At 49.4% G+C, this 20192-nt stretch overlaps 1 protein-coding gene across 10 annotated transcripts in view; it reads right to left on the bottom strand.

Annotated features, from left to right (window-relative positions):
* Epb41 (erythrocyte membrane protein band 4.1) overlaps positions 1-20192 on the bottom strand; it is a 146966-nt gene that overhangs the window by 120104 nt on the left and 6670 nt on the right. For 6 of the 10 annotated variants that reach the window (XM_050151291.1, XM_050151272.1, XM_050151308.1 and 3 more), the window contains exon 1: positions 569-759. The exons of 1 other annotated variant lie outside the window; for it this stretch is intronic. The gene's annotated coding sequence lies outside the window, so the exon portion shown is untranslated. Of the gene's footprint in view, positions 1-568; positions 761-20192 lie in introns of those variants that run through there. 3 more of the 10 variants (XM_050151278.1, XM_050151327.1, XM_050151334.1) reach the window with 2 other exon arrangements.

Below are 20192 nucleotides of genomic sequence, written 5' to 3'. Positions count from 1 at the left end.
CCTTGGCTCGCTGGGACCCCCGAAGATCACGAAGCAAGGCACCGGATGCGGCGGGCTCTGAGATCCGAGGGGATTCTGGAAGGCCTGGGAGCGCTGCGAAGCGCCCCGCGCCCTCGGATGCAGCCTGACTCTCTGCCCAGCTTCCCGGACCCCGGCGGCACCAGCACCTTCGCACCGCTGCCCACCAGGTTTCCTGCCGGGGCTCCCGCGCACCGCGCGGTGACTGACAGGCCGGCACGGGCCGGGGACCCCTCCGCGGGAAGACACCCCAGGCTGAACTTTGAGACGCGAGGCCCGGTGCGCTCCCCCCTCCCCGCGCTCTCCACAGCAGCGCCCCGGCCGCCGCCGCCCCCCTCCCACCGGCTCCCCAGGCCGCGTCCCTGCCTCTAGCCCCCCCGGCTCTCCGTGTGAGCCCGCACCCCGGCTCCCGGGCCTGCAGGGGGGGCTGGAGACAAAGGCTGCGGCGGCTCCGCGGCCGCCCGGACCGTCCCCTCGGGGCCAGCGCCGCGCCCCCCACCGGCTCGCCTCGCGCTCCCTCGCGCTCCCTCGCGCGCGCGCCTCGCCTCACCAGTGGCTCCCGGCCGCGCCAGCAGCAGCTTCAGCCCGACGAACAATGGCAGGAGGCGGCGGCGGCGTCCGAGGCTCCGGCCCTCTGCGGCTCGTCGGCTGCAGGCGGGCTGACTAAACCCGCCGGCCGAGGGAGGGAGCGAGCGAGCGAGCGAGGGAGAGGGCGAGCTGGCAGCCCCGGCGCGCGCCCTCCCGCCTTTCCTCGGCGAGCAGAGGCCGGCGCGGCCCGCGGCCCGCCCGCGCCCCTCCCCCCCGGCTCGCCACAACATTGTAGTAAATTCTTATTGGGCCGCGCGGGAGGGAAGGAGGGGGCCCGGCCCGCGGCCCGCCAGCGCATTGGCTGAGGCCCTGTTCGGGCTCCCGCGTCTTACCTCCCCCTCCCCTAGAGCGGTAAGGACAGGGGAGGGGGGGGAGGAAAAAAGAGAAAGGGGGGTAGCAAGGGTCTGGCAGCTGTGCGCACGCGCAAATCGAACCCGGTCTGGCGCTGGAGACCCCGGGTTCTGGGCTCCAGAAGAACCCGTGTGGAGAATGGGGCAACTAGTGACCAGAACGCTGGTGAGACCTTTCCATCCCATGGAGGGCCAGGAAAGAAGCTGAGATCTGGGGGCCTCAGGGAAAGCAGAATCCACATAGATGCTGCTCAGCTGACCAGGCTACCCCAAAAGAACGCCCCACCCTCAAGCCTTTAGTAACCTCAGGTAAGTCACTCCCCTTCTCTGAGCCTCAGTTTACCTATCTACTACCTTGACCCTCTGTCTCTAGGCTCCCTTCCAACCCTGACATTCAGTAAGACTTCACCTCTCTATGCAAGACCTGAAAGTGCTGAGACCACGCCAAGAGCTCACCTATCTTCCGTCTTCACCTAAGATTCTCCTATTTCTGCCTGGCATCCACAAAATTATTTTCAAAATCTAGCTTCCACGGTCTGGCCTCCAGATGAATTCAGGGTTGCTCTGAGAAGTGCACACGAGTGTATTTCTCTCTAGAAGTTTCAGAGGCTGCTTGACCCTTCTATTTCCCGCCACGCTGATGTCTGAACAGGGCTGCCTCCCCACAGGCAGAAAGAGGGTTCTGTTGCCGGCACATACTTAGAAGATAAGACAGGTCTTGCTATTTCATTTCGGAGATGAGGAAACCAAAGCAGAAAGGCTTAGCCCTGCGGAGATCAGAAGCCAGGCAATGTGACCCGAGAGCCTGCACACGCCAGCGACACTGCCTACTGCTGGAGAATCAAAGCCGTTCACAATCTCAGCTCAGCCTCTGGGATCAGACTGCTCAGGTTCAGTGCTCAGGCTCAGCCCTCCTTAATTGTCTCACCTTCTTTGTGCCTGGTTTCTGAACCCATAAAAATAGAATAAAGGCTGGGAGTGGTGACATGCCTGTCACCCTAGCACTTGGGAAGTGACAGCGGGAGTAACAGAAATCCAAGGCTAGCCTCCACGCACAGTAAGTCTGAGGCCAGCCTGAGCTACACGGGACTCTGTCTCATAAAAGAGGAGGGATGACAACAATCCCTCCGCATAGAGTTATTGTAACAATTTATTAATTAATCGATTAAGTGATTAAACTACGTACAGGGCTCAAACAGTGCCTAGGACATAGTAAGACCTCAGGTAAGTGTTAATTATACTACTACTTAGAGATGAAAATACCAACTAAGAAGCACATGGCAGGCAGATAAACACTCAACTGCGGACAAGTCTGAGCTCATTTCTACAGTATAAGTCATAAAACCCTTGAGAACCACCTGACTACCTAAAACAACTCATTCACACAGCCTTCCTCTGTTTTTCATTTCAGTTTTGGTTGTTTTTTTTGTTTTGTTTTTTTGAGACAGGGTTTCTCTATGTAACCCTGGCTGTCCTGGAACTCTGGCTGTCCTGGAACTCACTGTGTAGACCAGGCTGACCTCGAACTCAGAGATCCACCTGTCTCTGCCTCCTGAGCGCTGGGATTAAAGACATGCACAGGCCACTATTGCCTGGCTTCCTTCTCTGTTTTAATCACTGCACTTTTCATAGCATTTACCCCTGCGGCCTTATCTACTGAAGACTGGTTGAATCTCTCAAACTGGATCCAGAGGACTAAACTGGAGAGGACTGGGACTTTGTCCTTCTTGTTCACTGCACAGAGTAGTGCAGGCATATTAAATATTTATTGAACCGGTGAATGGACTGTCCTCGTTTTATTAATAAAGAACCCAAACGGTTTAAGTGGTCTGGGCCAAGGAGCACCCATGTTTACATACCTTGGTTCCCTGCTTTGAGCCCTCCAGGTTTAGCTGTGTTTTTGATTGGAAAGTTCCAGGGCTCCCACCTCTGAGCCTCAAAGGCTTCCTCTACCTCCCAGACAGGAAAATCTGGTACCATGAAGGATGGATACTGAAAATCCACCACCAGGCAGATCTTTTCCTCTCCTACCACGTTTTCCAGGAAATTCACACCTGTGGCACTAAAGGCTCTGTATGCTAGCCAATGGCGCGTCACATGTAAGGATGCTTGCAGTATTAGTAGTGTTTAGTAATCATCACCCTGAAAGGACGGATAGGTCTTAGGCTACAGAAGCAAGGCAGGTGTAAATCACTCCTTGAGTGTTGTGTAACCCCACACCAAAATCTGTTGGTCTAACTTTTAAAATCTCTAAGTCAGCTGGGTGGTGGTGGTGCATGTCTTTAATCCCAGCACTTGGGAGGCAGAGACTGGCAGATCTCTGTGAGTTCAAGGCCAGCCTGGTCTATAGAGGGAATTCCAGGACAGGGCCACACAGAAAACCCTATCTCAAAAAAACAAAAAACAAAAAAAAAAGAAAGAAGAGGAAGGAAGGAAGGAAGGAAGGAAGGAAAGAAAGAAAGAAAGAAAGAAAGAAAGAAAGAAAGAAAGAAATCTCTAAACCATGAATTCCAACGCTGGCTTCTCGTTCTTAGCCTGGAGATGAAAGTGGCTGTGACGTGCATCTGCACATGAGAGATTTTCTTGTCATTATACTCCATCGCCTGTTATGTGTCTGATCTCTGAGTATGGCTGAGCTCAACCAATAATGAGGACTAGGGATATAAATAGCATCCACTCAGAAGACAAAGAAACTAGCCTTACTCCTGGGCCCATCTGCTGAACCAGACATCCAGTCCCAGCTCACCCTGCAGAAGCTCCCACTGGGTACCAAGGTTAAAGGTCCCAAGCACCATCTCTGAGGCTAATTTCCTAGGCAGAAACACTTCTGGCTCCATGCTCACATCTGGGCGGTGGCTGTGCCATGCTCCAAGGCCCAGGATAGGGTCCCTCAGGACCATCTCCATCCCGTCTGCCAGCTGAGCCCCATCACTACCTCCATTACAGCCCTGCTCCTTTCTAGGGAATATAGACCCCGCTAGCTGCCGGTTAGCCCCAGGAGCGGTCAAGGGCTCTGAGATTAAAAAAAAAAAAAACAGCGTGAAAGGGTCTTAATCCTTCCCCACTGCAAACTGAGTGCCGGCAAACACATACACCAGCTGCATGAAACAGGGTGAAATGAGATAGTGAAATGAGGCGATGGCCAGTGGGGAGAGTCAGGGAGGGGAGATGTGACCTGGAAGAGATGAGACTGGAAGGAAGAGGGAGGGGGACAGTTGGAGTCTGACCCATGCTCAAATCTGGGACGGGGGCGGATTAGGGACACAGCTGGTCTGAAGCCCTGGCAATAGGGCCCATGGAGAATGTTCATCTGTTGTGGCGAGCTTTGAAAAGCTGGGTACGTCGGCGAAATGTTCTCAACAGTCATTACGGAGTAAAAACCAGCCCAGGCACTAAAGGCCCAGAGAGAGCAGAACACGCCTCCCGTATTCTCCTTGCCATCAAACTTCCACCATTTATTAAGTTATTTTATTTGAAACTAGGGGCTCGCGTATGCTAGGCTGCCGCCCTGCTAGGCAACTGTCCTGCCACTGAGATACTGTCTCGCTCTATAGTCCAGGTTGGCTTATCACTTAAAGCAATTCTCCTGCCTCAGCCTTCTGGGTAACTAGCAGCCCAAGCCTGGCTTTTTAGGCCTTTTAAACACAAACAATTAATCAAACAAACGACACTGGGAGGGAGGAAATTAATATTATACAAAAGGGGCTGTCTTTCTAAGGGAATATTTTTCTTAGGAATGCCTGGATTTTAGAAAATACAGTTAAGAATAAGTGTGGATCAATAGAAACATAAATCACCATAAGTCACCAATTAGAAATTTAACTTCCACAAGGTCCCGATGTAAGACTCTCCCTGTGAATACCTTTCACACATGGGCACACACACACATATTTACACACACACACACACATTTTCATTTATACGTCTTAAATTAAATAATAGGAAACTGCTGACTTTAAGGTTAAAAATTATTAAGTATCACCAATTTCCTATGTCTCCGCCTAGTGCATTTTTCTTCTTTGTGTGTGGCACTCATCCATGCTTGTTTGTGCCCGTGAAGGCCAGATGTCTTCTTCTATCCTCCCATCTTTGTGTGGTTTTGTTACGACTTAGTCTCTCATTGAACCTGGAGCTCACTGTTTTAGGTAAACTGGCTGACCAGGGAGCCCTTGGGATCCGCTTGTCTCTGCCTTCTACAACCCCCACCTCACCCTCAGCACTGAGACTCCAACACGCACCAGCTCTTACACAGGTGCTGGAGACCAAACTCAGGTGCACACACAAATATGGCAAGCACTCCACCCACTGAGTATCTTCTCAGTCCCTCAGCCTGAAGTATTTTTGTTTTTGGTGTTTCTGAGACTGGGTCTCTGTAGTGACATTTTGTTTGTGATCTAGCAAATGAAGCTTGCCTGAAGATCAGAGTGCAGAGCTAAGCCACTGGTTAGCCTTAGAGGCCAGGCAGTGGTGGCACACACCTTTAATCCCAGCACTCGGGAGACAGAAGCAGATGGATCTCTGTGAGTTCAAGACCATCTTGTGCTACATGAGACTGAATCTGTCTAAAAGAGAAACAGAGCTCAGGCAAAGGGCTCCCTATGTAGCCCTGACTGATCTAGAACTCACAGAGATCTGCTCTTCCTCCTGAGTGCTGGGTAGCGAAGGTTGATTTTTATTTGTTTGCTTGTTTAGAATGCATCGTTTGGAGCTGACTTTCTACTTCACAATAGATTGCAAACATTCAAATCATCATCTTTTTTTTAAACAATGCTATAGGTGTTCTGTAATTTACTTAACCCTCTTGTGATAAAGTTAGGTTTGCATCCTGTTTTCTCCTGTTACAAATTATCCCTGACAACTGTCCCTTTGTTTAAATTATAGCTGTAATTATTTTTTAAGGGTACATTAAACATAGCATGTTACTTCTTTTAATTAATTTAAACAAGACTGCCTGTTCCCATCTTTTCTGAAACAACACAAAAGAAGCTAGCAGATGCAGTAACTTTCTACAATATCTTGTCTTTTGTGTTCAAAAACACAAAGCCTGTTTTTACCTCTTGGACAGAACGTACTTTTCTAATTAAAACTTCTCAAGCAGCTGGAGAGATGGCTCAAGTGGTTAAGAGCATTTATTGTTCTTGCAGATGACCAGCATTTGGTTCCCAGGACCCATGTCAGGTGACTCACAAACCCTGTAACTCAGCTCCAGGGGATCTAATGCCCTCTTCTGACCTCTGCAGGAGGTACCTGCATCCATGTGTACACACACACTCACATGATTTTAAAAACGAAATTAATCTGGGGCTAGAGAGATGATTCGGTAGCTAAGAGCACTTGTAGCTCTTACAGAGGTCTTGGATTCAGTTGCCAGCACCTACGTGGCAGCTCAAAAACTCCAGTTCCAGATCCGACGCCCTCTTCTGACCACCTCAGATACCAGACATGCATACATACATACATGCAGGCAAAACACTTATGCACATATAATTTTTTAAGTCTAAAAAATGCAATAAATCTTTTTTCTTTTTAAATATCTTTAAAAGTTTTCTATCACTAAGAATGGCGAGACACACCTTTAATCCCAGTCTTTGGGAAGCAGAAGCAGGTGGATCTCTGTGAGTTTGAGGCCAATGTGGTCCATACAACAAATTCCAGGACAGCCAGGGCTACACAGAGAAACCCTGTCTAGGAAACACACACACACACACACACACACACCTTAAAACATAATCCAATCCAAACAAATAGTGATTTGGAGGTGGTTGGGGGACCACACTGGCCTTTGCAGGGCCCCTCTTGCCTCTGAGTGCTGGAATTATAAGCATATGCCACCACACTCTCAGCTAGACATACTAATTTGATTTTTGCATCCTGAGGAATGATGTGGGAAAATATTAAAAAAAACCTTTGCTTTCTGTAATGAAACCAGAATGTTTCTGTAAGAACAGAAAACTTGGTATGGATAATTCAAAATACTGCAGTTTATTGTACACTGAAGTCTCCAGTCTGAGCCCAGGCGTCTTAGGCAGCATTCACAGACACGGCATAGGCACAGTAAATCTGTCGGATGTTCAAAGCCAAGGCTACAGTGAGGTCGGGGTGAAGTCACACACTGTAACACGGGCTCAGGGGCAAGTGATGCCAACAACGCTCCAATTCCTGGCGCATCTGATTTTGAAACTGATTTTTGGTTGTTAAATGTTCAGACATCTCCTACATTACCAAATTTTTCATGACACCTATTTAATTATACAATCATAACTGGGATAGCAATCCACAGTTTTAGGAGTCCCGTTAAAAGGAGAGGAGGCAACAAGATGGCTTAGCAGATACAGGTGCTTGCTACCAGGTCTCATGACCTGAGCTTGATTCCCAGGAGCCATATGGTAGAAGTAAGCAGCTCCCAGAAATTGTCCTCTGTCCTATACACACATACAACCACACACATAAAGAAAGAAACAGAATTTTAAAAGGCTGTGCTCTGGGTTCCCCTACTGGTTTTTGTTTTTTGTTTTGTTTGTTTGTTTGTTTGTTTTCTTTTTTTGGGACAGGGTTTCTCTGTAGCTTTTTTGGAGCCTGTCCTAGAACTAGCTCTTGTAGACCAGACTGGTCTCAAACTCACAGAGATCTGCCTGCCTCTGCCTCCCGAGTGCTGCACTCGGGATTAAAGGCGTGCACCACCACCGGTGGCCCAGCGGTTTCCCTCTTGTTTATTTCCCCTTTATCCATATATTTTTACACACAGGTGTTTATCAAAAAGCCTCAAAGGTCTTGTTCAAGGCCCCTGTCTCTGCTGCACCATTGATGCTGGGTCCTCACTGGGACTCTTCCTGGACATCCTGCTGCTGCCCTATGTGTCATGGAGATTCTGTAGCCCTGGGTTCACAGGACTGACCCCCCTAACCTCCCCACCTCCATGTTCCTGTTGATCACAGATGGGGTGGTTGTTGTGGGACCAATATATAACCCTGGTTCTGGGATTGGGTAGTTAGTTGCAGGGTTGGTCAGCCCGCCAGCTCTCCCACATCATCTTCACCACCAAGATGGGCTCTCCAGCATTGCCCTTGCCAGTTCACCCCTTGCAGTGATGAGCACTGGGCAGGGCCAGTTCTCTGGCTTTCATGCCCTCGGGATCAGCTCTCCCAGGCCTTCAAGGGCAGCTCTACTGTGCTGCCCAGGCATAGTGGAGGGCTTGCTCTCCCGACTGTTGCAGCCAGTGTGGGGAAGGAACAGTTCCCTTGTTCTTATGACCTCAGGGCCAGCTCTCCCATCTGCCTCAGGCATTGAAGTGGGGGGCAGCCCCCCCATGCCACCACGAGACAGATGAGTAATGGGGCCAGCTCTCCCATGCTCACAACTTCAGGGCTGGCTCAACAACACCTATTGCTTAATTAGGCCTTTAGAGACTACAAGCCCCAGCTGCTAACTTTTGAGCGTGTGGAGAAATGGTCTCAAGGACTGTAGCACACTTGCCCAAGGTCACTCGGCACAAAGATGATGGAGTCCAAGCTTGAACTCACATTTCCCAACCCTTACTACAGGTCTCTGCTCACAGCTTCTTTTAAAAGTCTAGCTATATTTACTCTACAAAGCTGGAGACCAAATTAAATTCTGCAGCCATCCAGGCACGGTGTTATCTGCACGTAATTCTGCCACGGGGGAGGCTGAGGCAGGAAGATAATGAGTTTGAGGCCAGCTGAGCTATATAGAGTGAGCACTGTCTCAAAACATTTATAAAGTAAAAATTCTGCAACCAGAAAACCTAGGGATAGCTGAGCTGAAAGAGACCTTTAAGGTAATTTATTTTCAAGCAAGAATTGGTAGTGCAGGTCCACAATCACAGCTACTCAGGTAACCAAGGCAGAAGGATCAAAATTTCAAGCTCTTCCTGGGCTACTTAATGAAACCCTTTCTCAAGATCAAAAGCAGCACTGGGCAATAACTTAGTGATGAAGTGCTTACACAACATGCACAGGCCATTGGCTCAATTAATACTACTAAAAATAATACTAATAATATTTTACCACTGAAAAGAAATAACAATTGGGGTTGAGATGTAGCTTAGTGGCAGGATGTTTGCTGAGCATGCACAAGGGTTTGGTCCCCAATGCCACACATAAACAATAACAAATGATCGTAAGGGCACACGCCTGCAAAGGGTTGTAAATCTGAGGGCACAAAGTGAGTTCAAGGCCAGCCTGTGCCATATAGTCTTTGCCACGACTCCTCTACATCCCCCAAACCTAAAAATAAAAAAGCAACTACATTTATGAGGGATTTATAATGCATTAGATGCATACTGAAAGTTGTGTGTACGTTATTGCATTTAGCTACTAGCGACCCTTCAAAGAATTATTAGTGTCGATTCCATGTGAAGACACTACAGCTTAGAATTTATGCCACCGTCCTCAAATTGCCCTCAAGAAAGCCATTAAGCCAGGTGGTGGTGGCACAATGTCTTTAATCCCAGCACTGGAGAGGCAAAGGCAGGTGGATCTCTGTGAGTTCAAGGTCTACAGAGTGAGTTCCAGGACAGCCAGGGCTACACAAAAGAAACCCTGTCTCGCAAAGGAAAACAAAAGAAAGCAGTGCCTTGAATGGGAAATACTGACCTCTAACCAAGCCCCTAGAGAAAGACTGTGGCTGTGCTTCTGATTGCAGCTCTGTGACACCTGAAAAAGGAACCGGGAGGGTCTGACCTCCCGTGACCCTTCCCAATCCTCTTCTCCCAAAGCCATAAAGAGCCCAGTGACCCTGATCCAGCAAAGCCTCCAGCTCCCTGAGGCTTAACTCACAGTATATCTCTCCCAAGAGCAGGAAACTCCCTGGTCCTAAGGGGTTTTCCGGGGACAGAGAGAGAGAGAGAGAGAGAGAGAGAGAGAGAGAGAGAGAGAGAGAGAGAGAGAGCCACGTGACACCTGCTCACAGAGGCCCTTCTAAAACTGGTAAAGTCCGCCTGGCCCAGCCCTCAACTGAGACAAGAACAAGAGAGAAAGAAGATAAAGGGAGCAGGAGGGATTGATTGGGTATCCAGAAAGGGCTGTTTGACTTGCTTGAAGAGCTTCCCGCGCTGAGGCGCAGGACGGTCCCTGAGCCACCAAGAGAGCATCCAGCTAACTTCAGTTTCCAAGCCATTCCACGGTGTGACTGGGGGTGTGTCGGAGAGGGAGATGAAAGCCATAAGGGAGCCTAGAAAGGCCTACAACCTCAACCTGCTGGAATTTGACTGCGTGACTCTGGGTAAGTCACTTCTGAAGTATTGGCCGTCACGGCACAGTGGCTACAGAACTCAAAGGACATCTTACGGCAGGCAGCATTCCACGCACCACCTCTTCCCAAGTTCACCTCTACTCATCTTCAGAGCTGGAGAGCAAGCTCAATTCTAGAGCCACGAAGCCGAGAAATACCTGAGCTGGAAGAAGCTTAGAAATGAGGCTGACGAGATGGCAGCTCTGCAGGTAAAGATGCTACAGACAAACCTGAGGCCGCCGAGATGGCGGCTCTGCAGGTAAAGATGCTACAGACAACCTGACATCCTGAGTTGGGTCCCCAGAACCTCCATCGGGGAAGTGGAGAAACGACTCCCACAAAATTTCCTCTGACCTCCCCAGCAGCAAGCACAAGTAATAAAGAAATAGATAAATGTTTAGCAAGGGGGAAAAAAGCCTTAAAGATAATTTATTATTAAAAGCAGTAAGATGAGCCGGGCGGTGGTGGCGCACGCCTTTAATCCCAGCACTTGGGAGGCAGAGGCAGGCGGATCTCTGTGAGTTCGAGACCAGCCTGGTCTACAGAGCTAGTTCCAGGACAGGCTCCAAAACCACAGAGAAACCCTGTCTCGAAAAACCAAAAAAAAAAAAAAAAAAAAAAAAAAAAAAAAAAAAAAAAAAAAAAAAAAGCAGTAAGAATGGGGCTGGAAATGTCACTTAGTGGCAGAGCACTGGTCAGGGACATCGCGGCCCTGGGTTCAATCCCCAACGCCAAGCCCCAAAGAAGGGGGGAACAGGCATAAACTAGATGGTTAAAACAACTGGATGGATTTTCTCACATTTTAGGAAGCTAGAAGTTCAAGATCAAGATGCCAGCGTAGGTGAAGGCCCTCTTTCTAGCTTGCAGACACCCTCTTCCTGTGTCCTCACATGGCAGAGTGACTTTTCTGACATTTGTTCTCATGAGGGACCTTCATGGTCTTCAACCTACCATCCAAGAGCTACATCTGCAAGCACCATCCCTAAGAATTCTGTGGACACAAATATTCAGTCGGTACCACCTCCTCCGATCTCTGGCTCCCTCACCAGTCAGATGGAGGGGTTTGCTTACCAGGCTGTCTCACAGTGTGGCCAGGAGGATCAGATGAGGAGTACAGGAGTTCTACAGATTACAACACACACCACCCTACACTACACCTGATTGGTTTTTTTTTTGTTTGTTTGTTTGTTTGTTTGTTTTTGAGGTAAGGTCTTGCCAGCCTCAAACCCTGATCTGCCTACTTCTACCTTCCAAGTGCTAGGATTATAGGCATATACTATCACTTTGCCCTAAGTAAGACTTTTTTAAAAGAAAAAAAATTTTTAAGGGGACTGGAAAGATGGCTTACCAGTTAAAAGCATTTTCTGCTCTTACTGAGGACCTTGCTCAGTTCCCAGTACCCACAGGGTAGCTCACAACCATCTGTAACTCTGGTTCTAGGAACCCAACACCTTCTTATGGACTCTGTTGACACCAAGCACATACATGGTGCACAAATATGCATACAGGCAAAACGTTCATATAAATAAAAACAATATTTAAAATATATTTATGTGTGTGTATGTATGTACTTATGTATGCCCCTATGAGTTTATGTACATGACATGCACATGGAAGCCTACAGAGGTCAGAAGAGGGGTCACCTCCCCTGGAACTGGGGTTACAGGCAGTTTTGGGGCAACTGATGTGGATGCTAGAAACTAAACCTGGTCCTCTACAAGAAGAGTAAGGAAGCAATCTCAAACAATGAACCATCTCTCCAGCCCCAGGACTTTTATTTGGGGAATTTTTTTTTGGGGGGGGGGTCAGTTTTTGAAACAAGGTGTCAATATATAGCTTTGCCTGGCCAGATCAGACTGGCCTCAAACTCATAGAGATCCACCTGCCTCTGGGCCCTGAACGCTGGTATCAACTCAGCTTGACTTTTAATTTAAACCTGTTATAGACCACACAGAAAGAACCCTCCAGTCAAGGCAAAAGACTCCAGAAGTGAGCAACCCACATTGAGCTCCTCATCTGTGCAGGTCTGGGGGCGCCAGCAGGAGCAAGCTGAGCCCCTGGAACTACAGTAACAACCACCAGCACCATCGCACATGTGGGTGACAACGACGGTAGGAAGAGGCAAAAAGATTGTGGGGTTCTGAGCAAGGAGACTGGGTTCAAACCAAAGTTGCAGTATCAACATGCTATGTCACCCTCCCACGCCTCCTTATCTATAAACTGGGGGCGGCACGTGTCAACCTCAGCGTCAGAGTGTTAAATGCACTGTCACTATGCCTCAACAACAACCTCCTGAAGAAGGCAGGATTACCTCCTCCCATTTATAGACGAGGCAGAAGCAGGAAATTTGCCCAAGATCCCTCAGCTAGTCAGGCCACTTCAGCCCCGCCCTGCCACTAGTCCACTAGTCATTCCCTCGGTGGGCTCTGTAATAACTCCAGCAAAGGTAGACAAGCCTCAATGCTGGGCTCACAGGCTTAGGGAACTCCCCCCCCCTGCCCCCAACACCTCTGGAGAGGGCATAAATAACCCTATTTTCTAACTTCAGGAACTGAAATCAGATGGTTCATCCTCACAGCAGGAAGGACTGTAACTGCTTGTATGACTTATCCAGTCCCTTGTCCATGCTACTATCCTGTCTCTCTCCCAGTGAAGCCAAGCAGGCACCCTGATCCAGCTCATAAGAAATACCGTTGGCCTGCGGTGGCCCAGCAAGTCAACAGCTAAGAAGACTTAACTAGGCTCCTAGCGCTGCGTTTTGCTTTTTAAAGATTTATCTATTTATTATGTATACAACATTCTGCCTCCATGTATGCTGTCACACCAGAAGAGGGCTCCAGATCTCATTACAGATGGTTGTGAGCCACCATGTGGTTACTGGGAATTGAACTCAGGACCTCTGGAAGAGCAGCCAGTGCTCTCAACCACTGAGCCATCTCTCCAGCCCCAGTTTTGTGTTTCTTTAGATTTGTGTGTGTGTGTGCACATGCACGTGTGTGTGTGTCTATATGTGAATGTGTGCGTGTGCGCTCGCACCCCTGGAGGTCAGAACAGGATGCAGATCCCCTGAAGCTGAAACTGTAGTCACAGGAGGTTATAAGCTGCTGGAAATGGGTGCTAGGAACTGAATTCGGATCCTCCATGAGACTAGCATGTATTCTCAACCACAAAGCCATACCCACAGGTGCCAGCCTTTTTTACAGTGCTGGGGACCCACGCCAGGGCCTTGTGTCTACGCAACAAGGGCTCCACCACTGAGCTGCACCCCTAGCTCCACATTCCTGGTTTTAAGCCTAGTGGTATTTTCTCCACTCATAACTGCTGAATCCCGAACATCCGAACATGTATATCTGAAAGCCCTAAGCCAATCAGTACCATAGGAGTGTGAGAGCCCCCGCTACACCAGGCTAGGCCCAGGAAGCAGAGAGTCCTGGGAAGAAGGTGCAGGATACTGTTCAGGGAGACAGCAGCTGAGCTGGTGACCTATGAGTCTCCTGCTTTGGAAACCTCCATCTTCATCTCCCTAAGCTGATGGCTCAGAGCTGGGAGCTGGGTCCCCACTCCGTAGCGCAGCTGTCTGCTATGATTTCTGCTGAAAAAACAAAAACTTCATCATGTGGGCCTGCATGCTAATTACCAATAATGACATAATAACCATTGTGGGCCCAACAGCCAAACAGCCCCAACTAGAAATTCTGCATAGCTCAGACTCAGTAACAAAAGACTTGGACACGCCAACTGAAACTGATGCCCTGGCAGAAAACATCAGGAGCAAAGGGGCCTCCGAGTTGACCGAGCCAAAGTATCATCTGGCAAACGGACAGGGGAATGGGCACTCCTTCCTCGGGTCATAAACGCTAGTGTGGTCCTTTACTGAGAATCTACTACACATCCGATGCATCTGAAACTTACACGGAAGGAAGGCTTCATTTGCTCATCAATACACAGACAGTTATTAACACGGGCTATGTGCCACGCATGCTGTTGTAGGGACAAGGTAAAGCACTGAGTAGGCAAAGCCAGCCCCCCCATCAGCAAGCTTACATTCCAATGAAGGAAAATAGACAATAAGTAAATAATCTATAAAAGATGGTAGATTAGAGCGATAAGCGATATGGAGAAGAACAGGCATGGGAGGGAGGGAGGGAACTGGTGTCAAGGTTCAGAGAAAGAACAGTGTTTAGGTGAGTGTGGTGCGCACACCTTTAATCCCAGCACTCAGGAGGCAGAGGCAGGCGGATCTCTGTGAGTTCGAAGCCAGCCTGGTCTACAGAGTGACCAGGACAGGCTCCAAAGCTACACAGAGAAACCCTGTCTTGAAAAACCAAAAAATAAAAATAATTAAAAATGAATAGAGAAATGCCACTAAGGGGATGCTCCCTAAACTCCATGAACTGCTTTCCTGGTAGCCTTTTCTTCTCCTGCTAGTTATAGGACAGCCACAGTAGCCACCCCAGTGTGTCAACCTGGATTAGCCACTTTACACGGATTACATAAACACCCGTCCGTGGGAAGGCGCTAATCTGCTTCCCCTTGATAACAGGGACAGCTGAGACTCACTGAAGTCAAGCAATGAGGCCCCATGCAAGTGAGTGGTGGAACTGGGGTTTGTTTGTTTGTCTGTCTGTCTGTCTGTTTGTTTTGAGACAAGGTTTCTTTTTGCAGCCCTGGCTGTCCTGGAACTCACTCTATAGACCAGACTGAACTCAAACTCAGGGATTCACCTGCTAGGGTTAAAGGTGTGTGCCACCACTGCCTGGCTGGGACTTTTTTATTTTATTAGATTTATTCTTTTTACTCTATGTGCTAGTGTTTTGCCGGGAGGGAGGGAGAGAGGAAGGGAGGGAGGGAGGGAGGGAGAAATGGGTACCACGTCCATGCCTAGTGCCCATAGAGGTCAGAAAGAGCAAATCCAGGTCCTCTGCAAGAGCAAAAAGAGCTCATAACCATTGAGCCATCTCTTCAGCCCTGAGGCTGGGATTTAAACAAGGTCTCCTGTAGCTCTGACTGGTCTCAAACTCACTATGTAGTTGAAGTTAACCTTAAACTTCTGATCCTCCTGCCTCTACCTCCGGAGTGCTGAGATCGCAGGCTTGTGCCACTGTGTCCCATTGGGCTCATGTGATGCAGGAGGTGCTGGGATTCTAACCCTCATGCATGCTGGGCAAGCATCCTACCAACTGAGCTATACCCCTAGCCCCCAGAATCTACTCTTAAACCTATCATGTGTCAGGAACCTGCGATCACTCCATACCCTTTCTTGTAGAAATCAAAGCAGATGTAGAGAAGCTGGTGACCCCCAAATCCTGGCAGAGGAAGAGCTACAAAAGCTGATGTTGCTTCCACCCTCCTGCAGGACAGATGTTCTCTTTGGAGCCTCCTGACCTCTGCAGAAGTCTGTGTCATCCTTACTCCCAGAGGTTGGTTCCAATGAACTCACAGTCTATCTCTGTCCCTCTGACCCAGACCTGACAGGGCAAGACCCTTGCTACTATCTGCCTTTCCAATGAGTGTGCAGCAGCGGCATCCAATCAGGCAGGCTGCAGAAGAGAAACTGTCGTGGGTGAAGCGATCATATCCCAGCCAACTGAGAGAGAAGGCTAAGATGCTGAGTTTCTGGCTTCAAAACTGACTCATCGGGTTCCATTTATTCAATAAGAAACCCATCAGATAGGCACGGTGGCACAAGCTTGTAATCTCAGGAGGCTGAAGGGAAAGTATGTGAGTTCAAGGATAGCCTAAGCTGCGTCGAGATTACCAACCAGCCTAGAATATATATCAAGACCCTGTCTCAAAATCCTAAGAAGAGGGACTGGAGAGATGGCTCAGTGGTTAAGAGCATCTGCTGCCCAACCATGAAGACCTGAGTTCATATCCAGCATCCACAAAATAAGACGGGCATGATCTGAGTGCTCCTCTAACTCCAGTTCTGTGCGATGTGGGACAGAGACAGGAGGATCGCTGGGGCTTGCTGGTCGCCAGCCTAGATGAACAATGGGAACTTTGCACTCAGAGAGAGACCCTGCTTCAAAGGTACAAGATGGAGAGTGACATAGGATACCCCACACCCTCCTCTGTCCTTCACACACACACATACAGGCATGCACTTATACCACACACACACACACACACACACACACACACACACACACCAGATATACACATATCAAATCTAAAAAGAAAAAAGAAACCATGTTAAACTCCAGATGGGATAGGGTATAAGTTTAAGAGGTAAGAGTCTGTAATCCTAGAACTCAAGAGGCTGAGGCAGGAGGATTGCTGTGAGCTGAAGGGAAGCCTGGGCTACATAGTCAGAATATGCCTCAAATAGACAAAGCAGTAGTTGTAACAACAACAACAGTAGCTGCCCACTCTCGAGGAGTTACTGGTGTTCCCTCCCTCATCACCATCAGCCATCCTCAAAGCAAGATCAGACCCATTCCACAGCAGAGGAAACTGAGGCTCAGAGAGGTGAAGCCAGAGCCAGGGCACACATATGCATTGGGGACCAGAGCAGGGACTCCAGAGAGCTGAAACCCTTCAAGGAACACTGACCTCCACACCAGTCGGAGGATCCAGGGTTGCACTGGCCATGGCCTTCAGAGACAGACCTCTCACCTAACTCCTGTCCCCGTGCCAGAAGAGAGGGAGCCTGGTCATCAGCTTCCAGGGGAAAAGAAAAGCTACAAATTTCCTAAATGTTTGTCCATGTTTCCGGACCACTGCTGGCTTTGGCCTCCAACCAGAGAGGGTCATCTAGGGTAAGGGACAGAGGGTGCCCAGGCCTCAGGACTAAGAGTCCTTGGCCTGAGTCCAAAGGGGGTCAAGGAGCAGGAAGGCAGCCAGCTCGGCAGGAGGCCAGGACCCCCCTGGAGACTTAAACTTGTTTCTTACTCTTTTCCTTCCTTTGGGAGCAGCATGGCTGCCAAGACAGACAGGGGAAGCCACGGGTGGGGACGAGGAGGTGGAGAGGTTCCATGATTGCTGTACTTGAGCTCCTGTGTGTGGTGACACAGGACAGACACGGAGCCAGTTCTCAGGGGGTCACCCACTGAAGTCTGACCCGCTCTCCGAGGAAGGCCGGCACGTCCCCATTCCCTGACATGGACACAAAGATGCAGAGAGGGCAAGAGTGCCTGAAGCCCGCATAGCTTGTCAGTGTTGGGGCTGGAAGAGAACCCAAACCGCTGGTCTCAAAGGGAACCACTGAGTCACTAGGGGTGGAGATTGGAAGGGGGGGGGAAGCAAAGAGATGAAAATACAGTGTAAAAAAAAAAAAAGGCCCAGGCTGTCTCAGCAAGTGGGGTTTCCGGAAGGTGTGGAGAGCCACAAGTCAGCCCCCAAACCCCACATAGCATGACCCCATTTCCCTTCTTAGCTTCATCTCTCATCTCTACCTGTCCCTTTCTGCCCCAGCCACACACGGTGTTTATCCACCCTGAGCACATTCTCCAGGCTGAAGCCTTTTACTCACGCTGTGCACAGCACCCAAAAGATGTTCCCTCCACCGTCCACCTAGAGAACTCATTGTCTAGCTCTTCATTCCTTCCTCTGGTTCCTAGAAGGAGTCACTGGTGCTCTGGGCTCACTGCTCACCCGAGGGACAGGAACTCATGGGAGTCATCTAGGCCCCAAGACTCTAACCCAAGCCATGCACCACAGAGATTTATTGTCTCTGAGAGTCACGCAAAATAGGTTTTTATAGGGGCTGGAGAGATGGCTCAGTGGTTAAGAGCATTGCCTGCTCTTCCAAAGGTCCTGAGTTCAATTCCCGGCAACCACATAATGGCTCACAACCATCTGTAATGAGGTCTGGTGCCCTCTTCTGGCCTGCAGACATACAGACAGAATATTGTATACATAATAAATAAATACATACATACATACATATTTAGAAAAAAATAGGTTTTTATATGTTTGCATTCGAGAAAAAGGAGGGTAAGAGAGAGGGTGGCGTGGACAAGTCTAGAAACCCAGGGCTTCTCTGTGCCACACTGGGCTTGCCAAGCACTGACACCCAAGAGCACATATCCTTGCCAGCCCCACCAGCATCACACAAAGGACTCCTGAGATAGGAGGATAAGTCCTGGTGCCAGGAAACTGAGCCTCCGTGTCCAGCTCAGACAGCGCTGGAGAGGGAGGGTGCTGAGACCCTGACAAGTGGCTTCCTTCCCTATCCCTGCTCTGTCTTCCCTGTCTCCCTCGGCCAAAGCATCCAAATCAACCCCCAGACCCCAAAGCCTCACTCTCCTCAGTCCTCGCTTGCCTGTCCACTGTAGTCCATCATTATGTCCCCCGTCCCTGCCTCCTACACAGACCTGACATCTCCCGCGGCTGCATGGCACAGCTCCCAGACCAATATCTCAGCCTTCCTCCCCTAAACAGATGGCCCTGCCTCTCTTCTCCCTGTATAATATCCAAGCACTCCCACTGCCCTGAGTTCAGGCCTCAAATTCTCCCGAGCCCGTCTTTGGAGGGACATTTCCCCAGGTGCTGGTCCTGGCTCCACATCTTGGCATGTACGGTTCCTGCCGGGAGGAATGGCCTTTCTTCCTCCCACCTATTCACACTTCAGTGACAGTCAGAGCTGGACCTGGTGCTTTCGGGGCACTTCAGCCCAACTAGACGCTGAGCTTGCCCAGGAACGGAGAAAGAGTCTGCATGGAGTCAGTTCTAGCCCCGTGCCAACATAGGGCCTGGCACAGAGTACGCACCAGAAAAAGCTGGTGCAAGGTGGCAAGGACATGAAGGCACATTCTTACCTCTATGAAGCCACCTCCCTCTCTTTGCCCTACAAGCACCTTTTGGAACCTGTCAAACTAGATTGCTAACCACCGGCTCCCAGCAGTGCCCTCCCAGACCCGATTTCTCCTGTCCCAAGAGAGACATCTTTACATTCCCGGAATGGATGCCCAGACTCATAACTGTGGTAATAACAACCATTACCACCATTTATTGGGTTCTCATTGTGTGCCTGGTTATTTAACCCTCACAGGAACCCTAACAGGGAAGGAGCTTTTTATTATCCTCGTTTAACAGATAAGGAAACTGAGGCTGCAAGAAGCTATCTTGCCTAAGGTCACACAACTAGTAAGCAATCAGTACTGGGTTCACAGCCAGGTCTGTCTGACTAACCTACAGTCCCCCACAGCCAGGTGTGTCTGACTGACCCACAGCCCCCAAGCTGTCCAGCGGCCTCCTGCTTTCTACAGTCTAACCTCTCAGAACCTAAAGCAGCAGCTCTGGTCCCACCAACCTGGAGCTGGGCATCAGAAGTGGATAGAGAGAACACTGACACAGTACGGATCCTTTAGGGGCGATGAGATGGCTCACCGAGGACCTGGGTTTGATTCCCAGCACCCACATGGGAGCCAGCAACTGTCTATAACTCCAGTTCCAGGTGACCGACTCGATCTTCAGGTCTCCAAGGGCAGCAGGCACACATGTTGTGCATGGACATACATGCAGACAAAACATGCATACACATAAAATAAAAACCAATATTTTGTGTAGGAAAAAAGGTCACACGATGGGGAGGCTTTGTTAACCAATTATCTTTAAGAGGTGGGGCTAAGTAAAGGTGTGGCTTTCTGGGACCAGAGAAAAAAACGGGCGAGGCTCAAGGCCCAGGTGCACTCTCTGTGATTCCCACAGGGCACAGCGGAGTTTGGACTTCTCATTTCTGTTTCTTTAGTTTTCCCCTTATAATAAATAAAACTGTTTTATCCTTTAACTAGCCTGGTTATTTCCCGAATCGAGCTAATTTCTACAGTCCTAGGTCACTGGGAAGAAGACAAGAGGTACTGTGGCTTGTGGAAGAATAGATAGGGCCAGGCAGAGAGATGGCTCAGCTGATAAGGCACTCGCCTAAGGACCTGAGTTCAATCCACAGGAAAGAAAACCAACTCCCAAAACTTGTCCTCTGATTTCCCATGCATGCTGTGGTACAGAAGCATCCAAACTCCCTCATTCACACACATATATTCT

The sequence above is a fragment of the Alexandromys fortis genome, unplaced genomic scaffold (genome assembly GCF_014885135.2).
Source record: "Alexandromys fortis isolate MF-2015 unplaced genomic scaffold, M_Fortis_MF-2015_v1.1 scaffold_26, whole genome shotgun sequence".
In the NCBI taxonomy this organism is placed as follows: domain Eukaryota; kingdom Metazoa; phylum Chordata; class Mammalia; order Rodentia; family Cricetidae; genus Alexandromys; species Alexandromys fortis.
This window is presented reverse-complemented; position numbering and strand designations above follow the sequence as displayed.